Here is a 21,584-nt window from a genome sequence, read left to right on the forward strand (position 1 = left end):
TGCAAATAGAAAGGATAACTTCTCAGTTAAAGCAAAAGAGTACAATTTAGTGGGAGGCCATACTTAAACCGCACTTGTCCACTTCTGGTCATCCAAACACAGCGAAACATTAATTCTTGACAAAGGATGCACAATTAAAACATCATCTTGCCTATTCTTTCCACAGATGCTGCTGAACCTGCTGAATGTTTACACCATGTTGTATTTTTGTTTCAGATTTCTAGCATTTGTAGTATGTTCCATTTTTGGAAACATTCAAACACTGGATTTAACACTGGGAAAAAACACAAGGCTGACCCCTAGCTTCAGAGCACTGAGTTATGAAAAGCCAACCAGAAACATGGGTTATTGATCCATGAAAACAGACAGCTGAGAAGGGACTTCAATAAGGTATATATGATAACAAGTGAAGAGGGCACTCAGTGGAACTCTTACCTATACAATGCAGTGTTAACTCAACATTATTCCAATTACACAGCTCTTCCTTAAGGCTTTATCCTGCCTGATTGAAGCTGAAAAACAATTTTTTTTTAATAAGAACTGCCATCTCACTGAGGAAGCTTCATGCCAATGTATATCCAACAACCTGCTCTGGCAACTCTGTTCACATTTTGACAATCTGCAGCATTCTAAAACAATCAACAACATTCTAAGTGAAACAACCCACAACATTCTGAAGAAACAAGTCAATTCGCCCTATCTCCCAATGTTAACAGATCCTTTAAAAAATTCCAGGATCCGGATTCACCAAAAACTAGTCACTTATTCCTTGAGCCACACCCAATCTGTACCAAGTTTAATTGAAATCCCTCCATTAGTCTTTGAGATATAGGGCAGAATTTTGCCCTCAGATGGCAAGCAGGCCCCAATGGCCAGCTGACCCCCGCCATTGAAATGGGGCCCGCCGCCATTTTAAGTGGGCAGGCTAATTAAGGCCCACCCAGCGGCATTCCTGACAGGAAGTGCTATGCGCTTCCTGTTCCGGGGAGGGAGGGAATCCCCTTCCGTCAGGATGATGAGTGGCTTGGAGGGGAACTTCCAGGTGGTGGTGTTCCCATGTGCCTGCTACCCTTGTCCTCCTATATGGTAGCAGTTGTGGGTTTGGAAGGTGCTGTCTAAGAAAGAGCGCACTTCTCCCTGAGGCAAAGTCCTGTCTCAGGGAGAATACTGACAGTGGAAAAAACTTTAAAAATAGAAACATTAAAAAATTATTAACATGTCCTCCTTATGTGACAATGTCATACGAGATGGGACATGTTAATAAAGAACACATAAACTTTATTAATTTTTTACAAAACGGACATGAAACTTCATCCCACCTGTGGATGAAGTTTCATGAATAATCTGGACCCCGCTGGGGCTCCTGGCCTGCCCGCCAGCCTTGAGGTTGGCTGGGCAGGTCTTTAATTACTTGAATTAGCCTGTCAATGGCCTCAATTGACTATTGACAGGTCGGCGGGTGGACAGCTGATTTCACTGTCTGCCCGCCTTCCTAATAATTTAAATGGACTGGGATGACGTCGGGGGTTCCTCCTGACGTCATCCTGCATCATTTTCCCCTCGGCGACCGGGCCCTGGCCCCAAATCACCGAGGGGAAAATCCTGGCCATACTGTTTACAATCAAATGGCCGAACAGACAAGGGTGAAAACATCATCTTTGCCCAACATCAGTGGTGGAGGTAACAAAGAGTATAGGAAAGAATATTGCAAAGAAAGTGAAATGGAAAATGTGGTTAGAATAGCAGACCATATGAAAAGAAATGTTAAACATTTCTATAAATATATTCAGAACAAGCAGCTACTAAGATAAATGCCATTGAAGCATCAGAAAATGTTACTGGATGTCAAGTGACCAAAGAGTAGCAAATATAATAAATAAATCCTACTCCTCAATTTTCACAAAAAGGGAGTGTGGGAATCCCCCCGTTCTTCAGCAATGAAACACCCTCCACCCCTCTCCCCCTACCTCCACCCTCTGAACATGGAACTTACATTTCTTGGTGAGGAAGGAGACAGAAGAGCCACCAAAAAAAAATCTGAAAGTTAAGAGAAGGCAAAACACCAGGTTCAGGTGGACTTCATACAAGGGTACTTAAAGAAGCAACCAGCAAAGTCACTCACATCTTTTATCAGAATCTTTAGGGAATGGTTAGAAATGGGAGCAGTGCCTGAGTATTGCAAAATAGCTAACAAAATAATATTTTTTTAAAAAGAGGCATGACGGGGAACTACAGGCAAATGAGGAAAAAAATGTGGTGCGTAAAGCTTTATAAGGCATTCTGAAAGAGAGGAGAATGAAACAACCAACTAGGTCAAAGAAAGTCAATGTGAATTTGTGGGAGGTAGTTTATTGCCTATCAAATTTACTGGATATCTTCATGATGGATCTTGCTGATTATGGAATGTCCGGGGAGGTGATATGTTTAGTTATCAGGCAAAAATGTTAATACCAAGCTGCACAAGAGTAATCCATAGTATAAGAGGCAAACTTCTCATCTGGATTGAAAATTGGATTAACTAGAGAAAGCTAAGGGTAGTTGTGCATTTTCTGTTTTTACAGAACCAAGTAGGGTGTTACTGGGATCATTGCTTTAGCCATTGATCTTTACAGTATATATATAAATGATTTAAAGCTGAGGACAGATATTGTCTAAGTTGGTAGATGATACCTAATTGTTGTGAGGTTAAACTACAGGGAAGAGGCAAACCAATTAAAAAGAGATCTTGATAAATGGGGAAGGTGGGCTGATGAGTAGAAAATGACAATTTAATGGGGACAAATACAAAATAATGAGACTAGGAAAGAGAAAATACTTTTAAATAGCGTAAATATAAACTAAACGGTTCTAGACTACAGGATGCAACACAGAAGAGAAAAAAGATATAAGCACTTTTTGAAGAGCTTTGCAGACAATTATGTACTTTAGAAGTGTAGTCAATGCTGTGATGTGTGGAACTCAGTAGTCAATTTGCACACAGCAAGGTCCTACAAACAGCAATGAGATAATGACCAGATAATAATGATGATGGTTGAGGAATAACTGCTGACCTGGACACTAGTAGAATGCCCAGGTCTTCTTGGAATATGGAGCCTTTTATAGGCACCTGAGAGAGCAGGTGGGAACTTTGTTTTAACATCTCATTTGAAATATGGCAAATCCGACAATGTAAAACTCCCTCAGTACTGCACTGGAATGTCAGACGGAATTACATGCTTATGTCTCTGAAGTCCAACTTGAATCCAAAACTTCTGCCTCAAAGCTAAGAGTAAACAAAGGAGGGATCCAGGAATTTTAGAAGATAGCAGTCTGAAAATACAATGCACTATGTCCCAGCAATAAGGAAAAAAAAACAACTAGATCTTGTGATATATATTGTTATTGTTTACTTTGGATAAGGAAAGGTTCAAGGACAATGTTATTCAGCAGCCTTAAGAGAGTAGATAACTTGAATGCTTAAATTATGACTGAGATTGCTGGAAATTTCAAAACCAGAAGACGTTGCTCATGATTATGCAGAGGGTACTTAACATGTGGCTGTCTAGGTTGGCAGATAGTGTAGAAAATTAGCAGAAGAATTGGGAAGATATTTGAGGGCCAGATGTATCCTACAATGTTGCTATGTGCTGTGACAGTGCTGTGCTGTGACCATGACAGTGGGACAAAGAGGCACAAGTTCAGGTTGGCAAAATCCTTATTTAGCATTGCTCATCAGAAGAGGGGTGTTCTGACATGGAATGGACTAATGGTAGGATAGGAGAGTCAGTAACAATTGAATAATTTGTAGAATGTTTTGGATTACTATAATGTTGTAATGTAGTTCTTCCCAACTGTAGGTTTCTGGATGGATGAATGGAATTGGAAAAAAGCACCTTCCTCCATTAACTCTAGCATGTAACAAATTAGTAAATTGTCAGGTTAAAATGGTTTGTGACACTTAGGTCTTGTTTGTTGTCATTTGGATAAAATGGATATATTACACACTGTGGCCAGAAATCATGGATTGAAAGAAAATTTGGCCCTCTTTTAGCAGCGATGAGCTCAGTTTTATTTTCATTGCAATAATGTTACTTGGGGAAAAAAGAAAGACTTCCATTTACGTAGCACCTTTCACAAGCATTGGACGTTTAAAAGCACTTTACAGACTGCAAAGTACTTTTGACATGAAGTCACTGTTGTAAAGTCACAAATGCAGCAGCCAATTTGCATGTTCCACAAACAGCAATGTGATAATGAGCAGATACTCTGCTTATTATATGCTGATTGAGAAATAAATATGGACCAGGACACCAGAGGATAGCCTCCCTACTTTTTTTTCGAAATAGTACCTTAATTGGAATCTTTTACATCCACCTAAGAGGGCGGATGGGGCCTCGGCTTAATATCTCATCCGAAAGATAGCACCTCCAACACTGACACTGGAGGGTCAGTCTTGACCTTTATGCTCAAGTCCTGCATTAGGACTTGAACCTCAACTTTCTGTCTCAGAGATGAGAGAGTTTCCAACTGAGCCAAAGCTAACATGATGTAAGAGGAGCGTAAATGGTATCTTTCAAATACAAATAATATTCTGATGAAGAATTATACTTCAACTCTTTCCTGTTATGTTTTTTCTTTATTGTGTTCTGTTGCCAAACACAGGAGGAAAAATGCTATTCCAAAAACCTCACAGGGGCAGCAATGGCCCTTTAAGGTGAGCTCAGCATAATCTGAATATTATTTCTGAAATCATTGTTTTCACCTTTGCAATAAGGTTATGCAGCTTTTTAAAAGACAGTTAGCAACTTCCTCTTGTGCAGGCAATTCTAAATTGGATCATTTTTTGTGAAAAAAAAATCTATATGTGCAATTGCCCATCATTTTACTGGATTTGATGATATTTGCTGGCGGGGAGGGAGGGCGGGGGAGAGCAGTAGTATTTTTAAGTTAGACAGTGTCCCTTTAATTTAAATTGCCGGCGTCGCATTGCGTGCGTCAGCTTTATGAGCTCCAGACCGGCTTTAATGAGCAGCAGCAGCAGCGAGAGACAGGGGCAGAGCCACAGCCACAGACACGCTCCGGGACTCAGAGATAGAGCCGGAGCCTCAACAAGACTTGGCTGCAAATCCCAAAGCCGGCGGAGGGAAGCAGTTCGTGCACCTGACCTTTGGTATGTTTTTGTTCTGCGTTTGCGAAATTTCAAAGCTCTGTCTCGATTGTAGTTAAACGTTGAACGTGAAAGGCCCTGGATGCAAGAAAGGTGCAGTAGGTATTAGTGAGTGGAGGTAAAAGGACTGGATTTAAGGATTGATGTGTAAATCGGCATCGGAGCATGCGCTTTTAACAGCAGAGGGGACAACAAAACCAACGAGAGATGGTCGACATTCCAGCACTGAATACCTTTTCATAAGAGCTGATCATCCAAAATGGAAATTGGTGTCAGGAAGACCCTTGGTCAACAGGTGTATAGACAATAATCGTGTTGTGTATTATGAAACGACTCTGGGGATGATATTTTGATGAATTATTGAAACCATTTTATTGAGAAAATTTGTCAGTCGTAACATGATCAATCGTCTTGTGCCATCTTCCATACAAGTGTAATTTGATTGCCCACTTACACATTTTAGAAACCGGAAAATGGTTCAGAATGTTATTGGATTGTCAAATGTATGTCCTGTACTTTAGGCTGCAAAAATATGTAAGACAGCAATAGCACTTGCTAGAGAACTATTAAAGCTTTACAGCTCAAAAAACTGAACATATACATTTGCTGAACTTCAACATATATGATGGAGCAGGTGGATGGTAGCTTTAGGAATAGAATTCGAACAGGGTTGTGAGTTGATTAATTCTTCTGAATAAACTTCTTCTGCATTGATGTCATTTGAAGACTGATTTAAGTAACGTTACCAATAACAAACAGCTATGGGACCGATGTTACATGAGATTACCACTGGTGTTATATAAACTTATTAAGAAGGAATTGACAATTTGAAATTATTTCTTGCCTTTTTTCAGCATCAGCTTTATGTTCAGTAAAAGAAATAAGAAATTAAGATGGTAAAATTAAGAAATAAGATGGTAAAATATTCTAGTAATTTTACAAGAATGGTTCCAGGGATGAAAAACTTCAGCTATGAGGTTAGATTGGAGAGGTTGGGATTGTTCTCCTTGGAGAGAAGAAGGCTAAGAGTAGATTTGATAGAGATGCTCAAAATCATGAGTGGGCTGGACAGAGTAGATAGGGAGAAGCTGTTCCCACTCATATAAAAGGATCAAGAATGAGGGGGCACAGAGTTAAAGTGAATCGCAAAAGAAGCAAATGTGATGTGAGAAATTTACACGAGTGGTTTGGGTCTGGAATGCATTGCCTGGAAGTGTGGTGGAGGAAGGTTCAATTGAGGCGTTCAAGAGGACATTGTTTCTATTCAAATAATCATCTAATGTGCAAAGGTAGGGGGAAAAGGCAGGGCAATGACATGAGATCATAACATTCATTTGGAGAGTGGTGCAGACATGATGGGCCGAATGGCCTCCTTCAGTGCCGTTAAAATTCTGTGATTCTGTGAATGTCATTGATCTGCATAACAATGGGTAACATGGGGAAAAAAAATCAGAGCAATTGTTGATCACACTTTGGAATAATTTCAGGCAAATATGATTTTGTTCAGATTTTGTAATGCCTTATTTTTAATATTTAATCTTTGTTCTGATGAAAGTTGATCGAGTTGGTAGGGAGAAACTTTTTCCTCTGGTGAGGGTGGCCACAGCGAGGGGACATAATTTTAACATGAAACTAGGCCATTTGGGGGTGATGCTGAAGTAAAAACAAAGTGCTGGAAATACTCAGCATCTCTGGCAGCATCTGTGGAGATAGGAACAGGGTTATGTTTTGAGTCAAACTTGATTCTTCTACAGAACTGGCCTTTCTCATATCTTGGTTATGTGGCTGTGTGCAAGAATCCAGTGGTGAACAAATGTCTTTCTAATGGATCATAATTACTGAGTGAATTACTGAGTTCTGTTGAAGGGTCGTGAGGACTCGAAACGTCGACTCTTTTCTTCTCCACCAATGCTGCCAGACCTGCTGAGTTTTTCCAGGTAATTCTGTTTTTGTTTTGGATTTCCAGCATCCGCAGTAGTTTTTTGTTTTTATAATTACTGATTTTAAATTTGAAAAAGCCAATCCAAAAAGGATGCCAATTAAAATTGGAAATGCCGATGTTTGTTTGCACGTGAGTGCAGTCTGTTGTTGACATGAGAGTAGGGAACAGTGTGGTGTGATTTTTAAAAAAAAATTTAAATGTGATTTTCCTGGTGCAAGCTTTTGTGTTGGTTCAGTTATAATTGATAATCCTTCATGTACAAAGTTAGAGTGTAATTGTTTGTGACGGGTGTGTCATAACCAGCAGCAATAACGTGACAACCTAGTGCTATTTCACTTCGCAAAAGCTTGGTGTGACTTGTCAAGATTATTTTTATTTAGAATGTATTTCATTGACTTTCTTCTTGAGTTTATTAGTGCATACACATTTCCAGACTCCACTTCTAAAGTGCTTTGGGACATCCTGAAGTTGTGAAAGGTGCTATATAAATTCAAGACGTTCTTTTATAGTACAGACCGTGGCCAAGCTAGTTCAGGTATTGTGTGAATATATAGTTTTTAGGTTTGAGGTTGTGGTTTTCCCCAGATGATGATAATTAGTTTAGGGTAGTATATTGTGTGCCAAGTTCTGGCTTCTTATCAGCTCAGGGGCCAAAAGAATTGTGCTTGGGTCAACAAGGCTGAACTTCACTCTTGTTTCACCAGTTATCTATGATAAATAATTCTCGTGCATAGAAATGCTCAAGGTCCTAATGTTTGTTGTTTAAATGCAAGAGATTTTGTTTCACAGAGCTATACTCTTGTTTCATCAGCTTGTAAAGATCTGTTTTATTCATTATGATTAATCAGATCGTGTGAAAGAATGGAGAAATCAACATTGGTGTTCTTTTGTGTGTTTTTTAAAATTATTAATTTGTTATGCTTAACGCCATCTGTTTTCAGAACTTAATCCCTAATCTAATCAGCCCTGGAATGTCTTAATACAGTCTTTGAGTGGAATTACCAGTGTTTTTGTGATTATGACTGACCATGTTGAAGTTTGTATGACCATGGCATTACTGTGGCTAGTAAAGTTACTAGAGACGTAACCTACAAAAATATGGTTTTCTAGTTGATCAATCATTCATTTTGGCTATTCCTGAATGAGAGTCAAGAAATCCTTGTGCCTCATTGGAGCTCAGGTGGTGATGTTGACTTTGTTTTTGTCTGTTACCTGCTCTGAGGGACCTTTCATAGAATGTTTAGGCAATAACCTCATGTCTTCTAAGAAGCCAGCAGTTGAATGTTAGTTAATAGTACTGGAGACGGGTTTGAACATGAACTAATGTCTGGAACTTATTTCATGGTGGTTTATTTGACAGGAAAGGTGAACAGATATGTGCCGTTTTGTGACATTAGTGGCTTTTCTGGATGATAAACAGGAAAAAAGCAAGTTCTATCAAGGTCCTTACAAATTTGTGTTTTAAAATGGGGAGGGGGGTTGTGGTTGTGGAAAACATGTTGAAACCATTGCACTGGGAAAGTATATTCCTCTGGGAAGTTATTTTAGTGAGATTTGTAGACTTGGGGGAGGGAAACAAAAGGCTTTGTATGGCATATAGTGAGGCTCCTCTGATTGGTACCTTCTGTAGTGTGAATGGTTTATACCAATTACCAAACGCGTGCTGCAATATCTAATAGAAGTGGAGCCTTTTAATAAAATCATTAATTAGTGCATATGTGTAGGAGTGTTATTGTAATAAAGTAAACTTCAACTCTATGGATTATTGTAGGATGGTAGCTGGATTACACTGGGGAATGCATGTAAGTCCGTAACCATCTTTTAGCATCAATTAGTAGGTTTTCAACTTATCTAACCCTGAACGATTCAGGAAAAATATTTTGGAATTAGTTGTCCAGAACAGTACGTTAACCGGGTTTGAGTTTCTTTTTCTGCAATAGTAATAGGATAACCGTAATGAATTTGGAGGAATGTTTTCTAGTCACATCTGTGTTTTAAAAGGTGCGCATAAACAATTGGGGTTTAGCAAAAAAAAACTAGTTCAATCTTTTAAATGGAACTGAGCAATACCATGTTTGAGAGACAATATTGGGAACATGAAAGCACTTGTTCCCACATTAATGCAATTGTTTCTGATACAAGAAGTTATGGAATTACGCATGACACAGCAATTTTATGTCTATTTTGAGTTGTGACATGGCAGGTCACCTTTTCATTTTTGGTTGCAATGACATGTCTCACGGTTACTGACAATAAGATAGTTTGTCCCCCTGTCAAATGCACCATGATACCTACTGGCCAGGAAGGTCCCAGTTCTGATTTCTGGTCTGTGCCAAATTACTTGGGCTAAACCAAGTGGCAGTCAGGACATTATGATTGGACTCAGCACCCTCATGTTTAGGAGAGAGAAAAAATTGCCAGGGTTGCCTTTTTCAAATGGTATCTGGTGATACTTAGTGGAATGTATGTCTGTTAAATGGTCTGCTTCCACAGTTAAGAGAGTAAGTGTTGGCAGACTGTTTAAGTTCCCAAAAAAAAAGAACGAAGTGCATTTTGGCAAGGTGCTGGAAAACAGCTAACACCTGTAGGATCTGTCCCAACCACAAGTCAACATCTGCAGGAGAGGAACAGAGAAAAATGAAGGAGAAACAGAGTGTTAAACGTTTTGTTTTAATGATTGGCTGGGCTCATCAGTTTTATCGCACCATAAGTTGTAAAAATTTGAAAGTTAACTGTTAAGAGTCATAAACAACAGCCCTGCAACTGTCACTGACAAAAGTTTGAATCTACGTCCAGAGATAGTTATTGAACCCAAATATAAAATTAAACTTTTTTTCTGAACTCTGCTTAGTAGCTGTTGCCATTATGAACTGCCATGGCATTACCATTCTTTAATTTTTAAATCTGATCTCTTGGAGCTGCAAATATTCGGTTTGGGAACCCATCAATGCACAGTGCACATGAACTGATGGGCAGGGAACCCAATTTCATTTCCACTGGATCCTTCAATATTGGACCAGATAATCTTTTTCCTCAAAGATTTGAACTGAGTTTGCCAGAAATGAAAAAAGAACCATGTGTTGTTGTGATCAAATCAATTGCCTCTAAACCAGTACTTCACTTAAAACATTTTTATTTTACTCAGTAATTTTTATTTCCTCCGCAATTAACTGTTTTCCTCTTAGAATCAAACTGTTTTAATTTTAAATAAGATGCTCTTTTTCTGCTGCAATGTAGTAAATAATTTGAGATCAATTAACTTGGGTTGTCCAGTAACATGCCCTGGTTCCAATGTTGCAATTTTATCACTAGAATTAAGAATAAAAAGGGGTGAGGTCATGAAAGGACTTAAATACAGGTATTCATTCTCATATTTTAAACTAGAGGCATTGAGGTACCAGAAGCCAATGTTGGTCTCTTGTAAACTGTTCTTGATCTCACTCACTTTCTCCTCTTATTTCTCCTAAGTTGCAACTATCTCATCTACAGATGATTCATTCCCCATGCTCACTGTATTGAAATCAAGATTCATTACACTGTCTTTATTTTTCAATTACCTCAAAGTGCCTTCCTTCTTAAAATCTTTGGGCTTTAAAACCTAGGTTTGCCCTCGTCTAGTTATTTTCCTTCTAGTGTTTTGAAACTTGTTGTGGTCCTGTGTTTGAACCTTGGTTCACCATTTAAGCTCCTCAATTTTCAACCACCTCCAATGGAGATTCCATATTCAGCTGATGACATCCAAAGCAAATAGAGTTCTTGGATTTCTGAGGAGGAATTTTTGGCATCGTAACAAAAATATCAGACTTCTGGTTTAATAAACATTTGTTCGCCCAATCCTGGAGTATGCAAGTCGTGTGTGGGATCCTTATATGGCGAGAGAGATAAATACGATTGAAGTGAAAGATGTGCTGCACGATTCTGCACAAATCAGTGTGGGAAATACACCAGTGTCACATCCTTGATCAAAGATAAGGAATGGGAATCACTACAGCAAGGGAAGGAGAAAAATAGACGGACCATGTTCTATAAAATGTGGAATGGACTGGTAGGAATTGACAAAAACTAGCGCTTAATGCCCTCTGACAATGACAAAACACGAGGTAGCCATCCACACAAACTGCAAAGACCATTTGTTTCCAAGACAGTGTATCAACAAACTTTCTTCTCCAGGATAATCCCACAGTGGAGCAAGCTGCCAAAGGAAATAACCACAGGCTTATCATTTGAAATCTTCAAGACCCATCTTTAGATTATTTCAATTTACATGGTTTCATTATTGGGACTACCATTTCAACATGTCATGCCTGGTTTAGCTAGCGCTACCTATATAAATGTTGGCAGAATACCGATATTAATCTGTGATGCTGACACAACTAAAGCGGAAGCAATTTTTAAAAAAGTCTAATTTATAAAAAATCTCCTTTTGTCACTTATTGCAGTCTCCCTACGTCTACAAGTCTGATATAGAGCCATTTCTGATTTTTGTTTCAGTATTACTGAATTCATGTCGCACAGGATTGTGGTCCAGCTAATATATTAGTTTCATTTTGTAATTGTGCTGCAGCCATTCTTCATTCAGCAAGCGCATTAATCTCAGTGATGAGTCGTCTGTACTGTCCACCCCGTGATCAAGGCGGGCATATCATATTGTTGCACCAGTAATTTTTCTTGGATAAGAATCCCACTGACTTTCTTATCTATTTTGGCCCCTTAATGTGGCTGAAATAGATTTATGCAATCTGCATTATTCTGCTGGTGCTTTGTCAATGTTAGGGTCTTATCACATTTTCGATTTAATATAAATTGATTTATATTGAGATCCTACATTGATCTGCACTTTGGATGTCTCGTCTTTACAGCAGTCTGGTGGAGTAAATGGGATGGTGTATTTTTGCTTGTATATCTGGGTACATGGATCACCTTGATTAAGGAATATTGGGCAGGAAGAAGCGCATGCCCATATTGGAGCCTGCCTGATTTTTTTTTTGTCCCTCTCTTTTCGCAAACAGTATGCGCGCATTTTGAGTTCTAGCCTCACAGAAGTGATGTAACTCAGAATTAATGAATCCACTAAATTGCAGTGAACTCTATGCTCTTGAGTCTCATATATGTATCGTGTTCCCTCAAAACAGCATACGCATTAGCCATAGACTAGGGAGAGATCATACAGACAAAAATAATGAGTATATTTTAAAATTGTACAGAATGAAGGATGAGGAAAATAGTTACATTTTATTCAACTTTACTGATCTGTGCTAAATGTCCTTCTTGCTAGAAGCACATGGGGTTAGTTTGTCCTGTCCTATGGTTCTGCTACCTGAGAACTTGCCACATAGTGTTTCATATGTTGAAAATAAAGAACAGTAGTCCAGTAGTATCCTCCAGATTGCGAGATTCCTTGTGCAAGGATCTGCTGTCCCTTGTCCAGCTTTAGATTCATTTTCTCTTTGAATTGGAGACCCACTGAATCTTAATTACTTTTTTCATGAGAAAGCACAATGGCTGCCTTCAAGGCTAACTCATCTGATTCTGGCTTACCAGATAAAGCTCACATTGTGGTATTCAGTTTATTACACCCAATATAATGGTTGAGACGTCTGGTCTGATGGTATATTTTATTAAAACAAAATAGGAAATGTGTTATAGTATGTACATTACAAGGAATGCACTGCAGGGAGAGAAATGGTGCACCATGAGGATATTTGTCAGGTGCATTGATTGACACCTGATAACCATTATTTGCATTTTTTGGATCAATCAAAATTAAGATAAGGAACTTGAAGGAGCAGTCCAGTTCCCTCAGCCTGGCAGCCTCAAGCTGAGTTCAAGAAAAAAAACAAGCTTAACTTAAAATTTGGTTTCAAAAACCATTTCTGAATGTAGATTCAAACTTTTGTCAGTGACAGTTCCCAAGTTGTTGTTTATGAATCTTAATAGTTAACTTTCAAAATTTTTTAAAGTTATTTTTGCTGTGGTTTGATAAACTGATGAGCCCAGCCAATCAGTAAAGCAAATTGTTTAACACTCTGTTTCGAACATATGAAATAGGGGCAGAAGTAGGTCATTCGGCCCCTCGAGCCTGCTCAATCATTCAATAAGATTATGGCTGATCTGTTTGTGTTTCGAATTCCACATTCCCATCTACCCCCAATTACTTAGTTTCTTGTTAGGCAAGGGAATCCATGACCCTGCCTCCATTGCTTTCTGAGGCAGAGAATTCCAAAGTCGCACAAACCTCTGTTAGAAAAAAATTCTCCTCATCTCTGCCCTAAAAAGGGCGACCCCTAATTTTAAAACAGTGCCCCCTAGTTCTGGACTCACCCACAAGAGGAAACATCCTTTCCACGTCCACTTTGTCAATACCGTTTAGGATTATATACACTTCAAAAAAGTCATCTCTCGCTGTTCTGAACTCCAGTGGAAACAAGCCCAGAGATAAAAACAAAAAGCCCAGTCTGTCCTACCTTTCCTCCTTAAGACAACTCGCTCATTCCAGATATCAATCGAGTACACCTCCTCTGAACCGCCTCTAAAGCATTTACATCCTTCCTTAAATAAGGAGACCAAAACTTCACACAGTATTCGAGATGTGGTCTCAACAATGCCCTGTATAACTGAAGCATAACATCCTCATTTTTATGCTCAATTTCTCTCGTAATAAAGGGTGGAATTCCAATAGCCGCCTTGATTACTTGCTGTAAGCTGCACACTAACTTTTTGTCACTCATGCACTAGAACACCTAGATCCCTCTGCACCTCAGAATTATGCAACCATTCTCCATTTAAGTAATACTCTGCTTTTTAATTTTTTCCCTCCATTTTTCTCTGCTCCTCTCCTTGCAGGTTACTTGCAGGTTACAGCAAGTAATCAAGGCGGCTATTGGAATGCTATCCTTTATTACGAGAGGAATTGAGCATAAAAGTAAGGATGTTATGCTTTAGTTATACAGGGCATTGGTGAGACCACATCTCAAATACTATGTGAAGTTTTGGTCTCTTTATTTAAGGATGTAAATGCTTTAGAGGCGGTTCAGAGGAGGTGTACTCGATTGATATCTGGAATGAGCGAGTTATCTTATGGAGGAAAGGTAGGACAGACTGCGCTTGTTTCCACTGGAGTTTATAACAGGTGCTGACTTGTGTTTGGGACAGATCCTATGGGTGTTAGCTGTTTTCCAGTGCCTTGCCAAAATGCATTTTACTCCTGTTTTGTGAACTTAACAGAGTGAGTGTTGGCAGCCTATTTAACTGTGGAAGCTGCACATTCAGGCCATTTAACGGACATACATTCCAGTAAGCGTCACCAGATACCGATTGAAAAAGGCAACCCTGGCAATTTTTTTTTCTCTCCTAAACATAAGGGTGTTGAGACTAATCATAATGTCCTGACTGCCACTTGGTTTAGAACAAGTAATTTGGCACAGAACAGAAATTGGAACTGGGACCTTCCTGACCAGCAGACCTGGTACCATGGTGCATTTAACTGGGAGACAAACTTTTATTTTCTCCGAGGTCAACACTCGAGCATTTTTCCCAGAATAGTGTGTGTGACATATTGTATTAATTTGGCCAGGGTGTTTGGGGGGGGTTGTGGTGGAGAATAGCTATTAATGAAATGCAAATAAATTCGTAAATAAATTCCTGCTGGCATTTTGTGATATTGGTGCCATTCCAGAACAATAGCTGGTATTAAGAGTATTTCAACTCATAGCCTTGGACAGCTTGTTCAGATAGCCTAATACTGATAGTGTGTGACAATATGTTACTTTTAGTAAATTACAAAATGTATTAACACCACAATGTACTTTCCTATATATAAATTGGGCCGTTCCTGGCTGTTTGTCATGCTGATCATTATTTCTCTCTCTTTAAAATTGTTTAGCACACTATATTTCTGTTCTGTCAATATTTCTTGTTAACTGGATTGAGTCTACCTGGTGCATCTGAAAATTTGGTGTTTCTTCTGACTTTTCTTGCATTACCACCCCTCCTCTCCTCCCCCACCACCTGAAAGCCACAAGAATCTGATGACTTTTTAATTCTCTTTCCTCAAGTCTGAAGATGCTGAGGCCACTTATACCCAATCTCCATTGTAGCTGAGATCAGTAAATTTGACAGACCGGAGGGAGAACCTGGAACTCTGTTTACCTGAATGACTCATTGGTTTTTGTTGATATTTTGTTGCATGTATGTACTTGGAATATTGACTAATTTTGGAGTTTGTTGCCAGCTTCCATACCTGAAGCCAGATAACCAATTAGTTTGTGACTTGGATTCTATAATTTATCAATGCCATGTGAGTGGCCAATTTTGTTGGCAAATGTTCTTTTAACGATGCGATTACAAATCAGTTCTTGGCCATTTAGAACTGACTTGTATCAGTAGACCAAAATTATCCCAATCAATTTATTGAAGTTCTTTGAAGTAACATATGCTGTGGATAAAGGGGAACTGATGGATGCACTGTGCTTAGATTTCCAGGAGGCATTTGATAAAACGTCACATCAGAGGTCATTGTGCAAAATAAAAGCTCATGGTGTAGGAGGTAACATACTGACATGGATAGAAGATTGGCGAGCTAACAGGAAACTGAAATGGGTAATTTTCTGGTTGGCAAGATGTAACAAGTGGTGTGCCACAGGGATCAGTGCTGGGACCTCAGCTCTTTACAAATTATATAAATGACTTGGATGAAGGGATCGAAAGGTATGGTTGCTAAATTTGCTGATGACACAAGGATAGGCCGGAAACTAAGTTGTGAAGAAGACAAGGAGGTGACAAAGGGATATAGATAGATCAAGTGAGTCGGCAAAAATCTGGCAAATGGAATATAATGTGGGAAAACGTGAAATTGTTCATTTTAGCAGGAAGAATTAAAAAAAGCATATCATCTAACTGGTGAGAGATTGCAGAGCTCTGAGATGCAGAGGGATCTGGGTGTCCTAGTGCATGAATTACAAAAAGTTAGCATACAGGTACAGCAAGTAATCAGGAAAGCTAAGAGAATGTTACTGTTTATTGTGGGGGGATTTGAATACAAAAGCAGGGAGGTCATGCTTCAGTTATGCAGGGCATTGGCAAAACCACATCTGGAGTACTGTGTACACAATTGGTCTCCTTGTTTAAGGGTGTAAATGCGCTGGAAGCAGTTCAAAGAAGGTTGACTAGGCTAATGCCTGGAATGGGTGGGTTGTCTTAGGAGGATAGGTTGGGCAGGCTAGGCTTGTATTTGCTGGAGTTTAGAAGAATAACAGGCAACTTCATGCCTTCACAATTGCCCTTATTTAAGTTTAAAATGCTCATCTTAGACCCATTCTAATCTCCCTCAAACTGAATGTAAAATTCAATCATATATGATCACTGCTACCTAGGGGCGCCTACACTATGAGGCCATTGATTATTCCTATCTCGTTGCACAATACCAGGTCTCGTATAGCCTGCTATCTGGTTGGTGCCAGAACATGCTGTTCTAAGAAACTATCCAGAAAACATTATGAATTCCCCATCTAGGCTACCTTTGCCCATCTGATTTTTTCCAGTCAATATGTAGATTAAAATGCCCCATGATTATCTCCGTACCTTTCTGACAAGCTCCCATTATTTCTTCCTTTATATCTCGTCCTACCGTGTGGTTACTGTTAGGGGGGGGCCTGAGCACCACTCCCACAAGTGACTTCTTGCCTTTATCATTTCTCATTTCTGTCCAAACCACTTTGCCATCTGGTTTCCTGAACTTAGGCCATCCCTCTCTATTGTGCTAGTACCATCATTAACAGAGCCACTCCTCTACCTTTTCCTAACTTCCTGTCCTTCCTAAATGTCATGTATCCTTCAATATTCAGGTCCCAATCTATGTCACCCTGCAGCCATGTCTCTGTAATTGCTATCAGATCGTACTTATTTCTTTCTGTGCTCACAGCTTTGTTTCGAATGCTATATACATTCAGGTACAGAGCCTTTAGTTTTGTCCTTTTTATTATTTTTGTAACCTCCAGCCTTATCTGTTGATTTACTCTTAGATTTATACTCTCTGTCCCTTCCTGTCATGGTTTGTTTATCATTTCCCATATTTCTCTCTCGTCTTGTCTTGTCTTGTCTTGTCTTTACTTTTTGATTTACCACATCTTCCAAAATGTGAACCCTTGCCTCGCTGTTTAGTTTAAAACCCTCTCTCTACTACCCTAGGTATGCGACTCGCTAGAACACTGGTCCTAGCACAGTTCAGGTGTAGATTGACTCAACGGTACAGCCCCCACTTTCCCCAGTTTGTGGGGCATTGGCACCACTTGTGGTGCCAGTGCCCCACAAATTTGAACCCCTTCTCCCACATTAGTTTTTGAGGCACACATTCATCTCTCTAATTTTATTAACCCTATGCCAATTTGCACGTGGCTCAGGTAATAATCCAGAGATTATTATATTTTGAGGTTCTGCTTCTTAATTCAGTGCCCTAGTTCCTCATGCTCTCATAGGCAGAACTAGGAAAGAGATTCTGCATAGTCATTGGTACCTAATGACAGCTGGATCCTCCTCCCACTGCAAGTTCCTCTCCAGCCATAAACAGATATCCAGAACCCTGGCAACGGGCAGACAATACAGCCTTCTGATTCTTGGTCTCGGCTGCAGAGAACAGTGTCTATCGCTCTGACTGTACTGTTCCCTACTGCCACTTTATCACTCTTTGCTCCACCCACTTGAACAGCTTCCTGTACCACAGTGCCGTGGCCAGTCTGCTCATCCACCCTGCAGACCTCACTTTTGTCCACACAGGTTGCAATCACCTCAATTCTGTTTGACAATTGCAAAGTATGACGCTTCTCCACCAATGTCTGCTTGGTCCCTTTTACCTGCCTCATTTGTGGTCATGCCCTCCCATCCTTCGCTGCTGATCAAAACAGACGACCCTATTCTAAGAGGTGTGACCGTCTTCTGGTATAAAGTGTCCAGGTATTTCCAACACCCCCTGCCCAATCACCATGTTGCGCAGTGTCGGCAGTTCGGCTTCCAGATCAATAATCCTGATCTAGAATTTCTCTAGCTGCTTGCCCTTTTTGCAGACATGTTTGTCCTGGACTGCATTGGCGTCCAGGTGAGCCCACACTCCACAGCAGCAAACATACCTGTCCTTCCACTTAATTTAGTTACGTTATTTAATTAATCAAGAAAGTAACTTAGAAAAATTCCTATGTATGCTATTTACTGTACTTATTAAATGCTCGCACCTCTTCAACTAAGACTTGTGTTTCTTAATTCCACCAACCAGCTCCTTCCGCTGCACCAAAGTAAGAAAAAAAAAGTGCAACTCCACCCCACTCATATTAGCTCATCCTGCTTCCAATCTGCACTCCATTTTCAGTGAGATAACTCTTATTCTTCTAGACTCCAGAGGCAAGCTTTGTTCAGCTTATCACTAGGGTAGCTGGAAAACTTGAGTTCTGGCTGCCAGTAGGGAGAAATAACTGCATAAAACTGATGAAAGAGCTCACTGCACCTAAAGATGAAGCAGAGCAACTTTGCAAAGATGGTACAGGACGTTTCTTTACTGATCTTTCACTACAGAAAATCTGTAGTGAGTGCTGCTTATTGGCATATGTCAGATGTTCTTCATATCCTTCAGCTTGTACTGTACTTATTTACTGCAGCCACTGATAGCCATGGCCTTTTTTAATGCTGTGGGATAACATCGGTGCATTTCTGACCGTTACGTTATTGACCAGCACATCCTTGTCAAGGAGGAGAAGCAAGAGTATATATCATGCATGCACTATTTTATTGTAATCTATTATTGTTATTCCTGTATGTGCAAACTTGGGGCAAAAGGATGATGTTTTTGGCTTTATATTCTAGATTTAGCAGATATTTCTGAGGTAAACCTGTGCGTTAGTATGGTGAGATAAAAGGTGATGTAATTTCCTCATATCTTTATTTTCCATCTCACTGCTCTGATTTATTGTCCAGTTCCGCTGTCTGTACTACATTGTAAACTAGACAGGAGTAAAAAAATAAAAATATTGGGTTATAGCCATCTTTAGGGGCGACAGAATAGGTAAGAAAAACCTGAGACTTTGAGACAGAAGAAAAATAGCAAATGTCCTTGGGTATCTTTTTCAGAGCTCTGTTGAGAGTGGATAGAGAGCCCTCAATCTAAAGCCCAACTTCAGAAAGAAAGGTGGATCAAACCTAGGTAATTACAGGCCAGTTAGTTTAATATCTGTGGTAAGAAAAAGTTTGGAATCTTTTTTAAAGATTAAATTATTAAAGTACCTTGAATGAAGAGAGAAGTTACAATTTTCAGTAAGCAAAATGGTGTTTGACAAATCAAAAATCTTTTGAGGAAGTGACCGATCTGATGGATGGAGGGATGTGGTGGATGGGGTGTAGATGGATTTGCAGAAAGCCTTTAACATATGGAAAATTAGTAGTATGGAATGAGAGAAAGAGTAACAAGTTCAGATTTTTAAAAACTGATTAGAATGGAGGGAACAAATTAGGAAGTTAAGGGCAATTGTGAAAAATTTTTAAGTGTGTCGCAGTATTTCAAAGGGCTATTTTCTGTGGCCATGTCTGACCACTCTCTACATTCTAGATTTGGATCTAGGGATAGAGTGATTGACACCAAACATGGATGATACTAAAATACCTGTCGTAAGTAATTTTAAGGATCAAAGGAATAACAAGGGGGTGTAATGGTCAGAAAAATGGGATATGGAATTCAGAGGAATTCGATGAAGTCTTTTTTTTAATTAATTTGTTCCTTGGCTGTGATTGTCACTAGCAAGGCCAGCATTTGTTGCCCATCCCTAATTGCCCTTGAGAAGGTAGTAATGAGCCACCTTCTAGAACCTTTGCAATCCACCTGGTGCAGGAACACCCACAGTGCTGTGAGGGAGGGATTTCCAGATCTCTGATTCAGCAGCAGTGAAAGATCGATGATATAATTCCATGTCAGGATGGTGTGTGGCTTGGATGGGAATTTGCAGGTGATGGATGCTGTTCCCATGCGTCTGCTGCCCTTGTTTTTCTTTGTGGTCAGGGATTTGGAAGGTGCTGCCAAAGGAGCCTTGGCGAGTTGCTGCGGTGTATCTTGTATATGGTACACACTGCTGCCACTGTGCATCGGTGGTAGAGTTAACGTTGAAGGTGGTGGATGGGGTACCAATCAAGTGGGTTGCTTTGTCTTGGATGGTGTTGAGCTTTTTGAATGTTGTTGGAGCTGCACTCATCCAGTCAAGTGGAGGGTGTTCCATCACAATCTCTTGATTTGTACCTTGTTGATGGTGGACAGACTTTGGGGAGTCAGGAGGTGAGTTACTTGCTGTGAAATTAGGATTGGCAATAAAGACTGGTCTAGCCAGTGACGCCCAGATCCCATGAAAGAATAACAAGTAAAAGTATGGAGCCAAATTTGGATGGGTTAAGATACAGATCAGCCATTATCTCACTGAGTGGAAGAACAAGCTTTAGCTAAGTACTCCTCTTCCTATGTTCTCTTGATGGCTTTATTAAGCACTGAACCACACAGACTATTAGGTCCCATATTCAATTCTGCTGTATGCTGAGCTACCAGATTTCAGCTGAAGTCTTCACAATGCTGCTATAATTGAATGCTGGGTGAAGTGGGGGTGGTGGTGGGTGGAGGATTGGGTTAAGAGAGTGGATGCATGTACAAACGATGAGCATTTATCCCTTTGAGCTACATAATGCAAATACACTGCATGTCATAAGGCCATGAGATGTATAGATCCTATATTCCAAAAAATTTGATGCTCTTCCCTTCTGGAATTTTTTTGTTCAGTGCGGGGACTTTGTAGAGTTCGAGTCAAACTGAGGCTCACTATTTAATGTGGTGTGTACCTGCTTTGCTCCTGTTTTGATAAACTAGAGCAGCTAAAATCATCTGTTCTGTACTGACTTCCTATCATTGTTTACGGATAGGCCAGACTGCTTTTTATTAAAGCATTTTTTTGTACTTTGCCCATCAAATTTCCTGTTTTAAGTCTATGGAGTTTAGCCACAAGCTTAGGAATTTATTTCAATTGATGTAAATTTTATCATACCAGATGGAAATGTTGAAGTATTCAAATGATGAAAGTTTAGCAAAGAACTTTTTCTCTTTGAAACTTAGACATATGTGACTATTCCACTGAAAACACTATCTGCTATGGAGTATAAATTCTGGCATAGACCTTTGGCCAATGGTCTATGTGCTGTAATATTTTATAAAGCTCTATCACTTTCACTAAGCAGATGTGGGACTGGTATTTTTACTTGTTTACTAAATTTAAATGTGTTTTTGGTATTCTAATAACACTTCATATATCTGGACACCTTATCTAGCCACCTTTTTTGGAACTTTGTGTGGTTTGAGCACAGCAAATCTCAATCCCACTGTATTGTCATTCATTTCAAAAATTAAAGCTTGATATTAACACATTTTCAATATAATAGTTTTGGAAAACAAAAAAATTATGTCTAGAATTTCTGTTTTCAAATAGC

General features: G+C 39.5%; 1 protein-coding gene across 9 annotated transcripts in view; it reads left to right on the forward strand.

The window, feature by feature from the left end:
• Window positions 1–4,663: 4,663 nt before the first annotated feature.
• The window catches only part of LOC144693754 (soluble lamin-associated protein of 75 kDa-like), a 104,341-nt gene continuing 87,420 nt past the window's right edge, over window positions 4,664–21,584 (forward strand). For 5 of the 9 annotated variants that reach the window (XR_013579596.1, XM_078563819.1, XM_078563767.1 and 2 more), the window contains exon 1: window positions 5,040–5,149. The gene's annotated coding sequence lies outside the window, so the exon portion shown is untranslated. Of the gene's footprint in view, window positions 4,694–5,026; window positions 5,150–5,524; window positions 5,578–13,987; window positions 14,011–21,584 lie in introns of those variants that run through there. The other 4 variants (XM_078563794.1, XM_078563758.1, XM_078563809.1 and 1 more) reach the window with 4 other exon arrangements.

This window comes from Cetorhinus maximus, chromosome 2 (assembly GCF_964194155.1).
Source record: "Cetorhinus maximus chromosome 2, sCetMax3.hap1.1, whole genome shotgun sequence".
NCBI classification, from domain to species: Eukaryota; Metazoa; Chordata; class Chondrichthyes; order Lamniformes; family Cetorhinidae; genus Cetorhinus; species Cetorhinus maximus.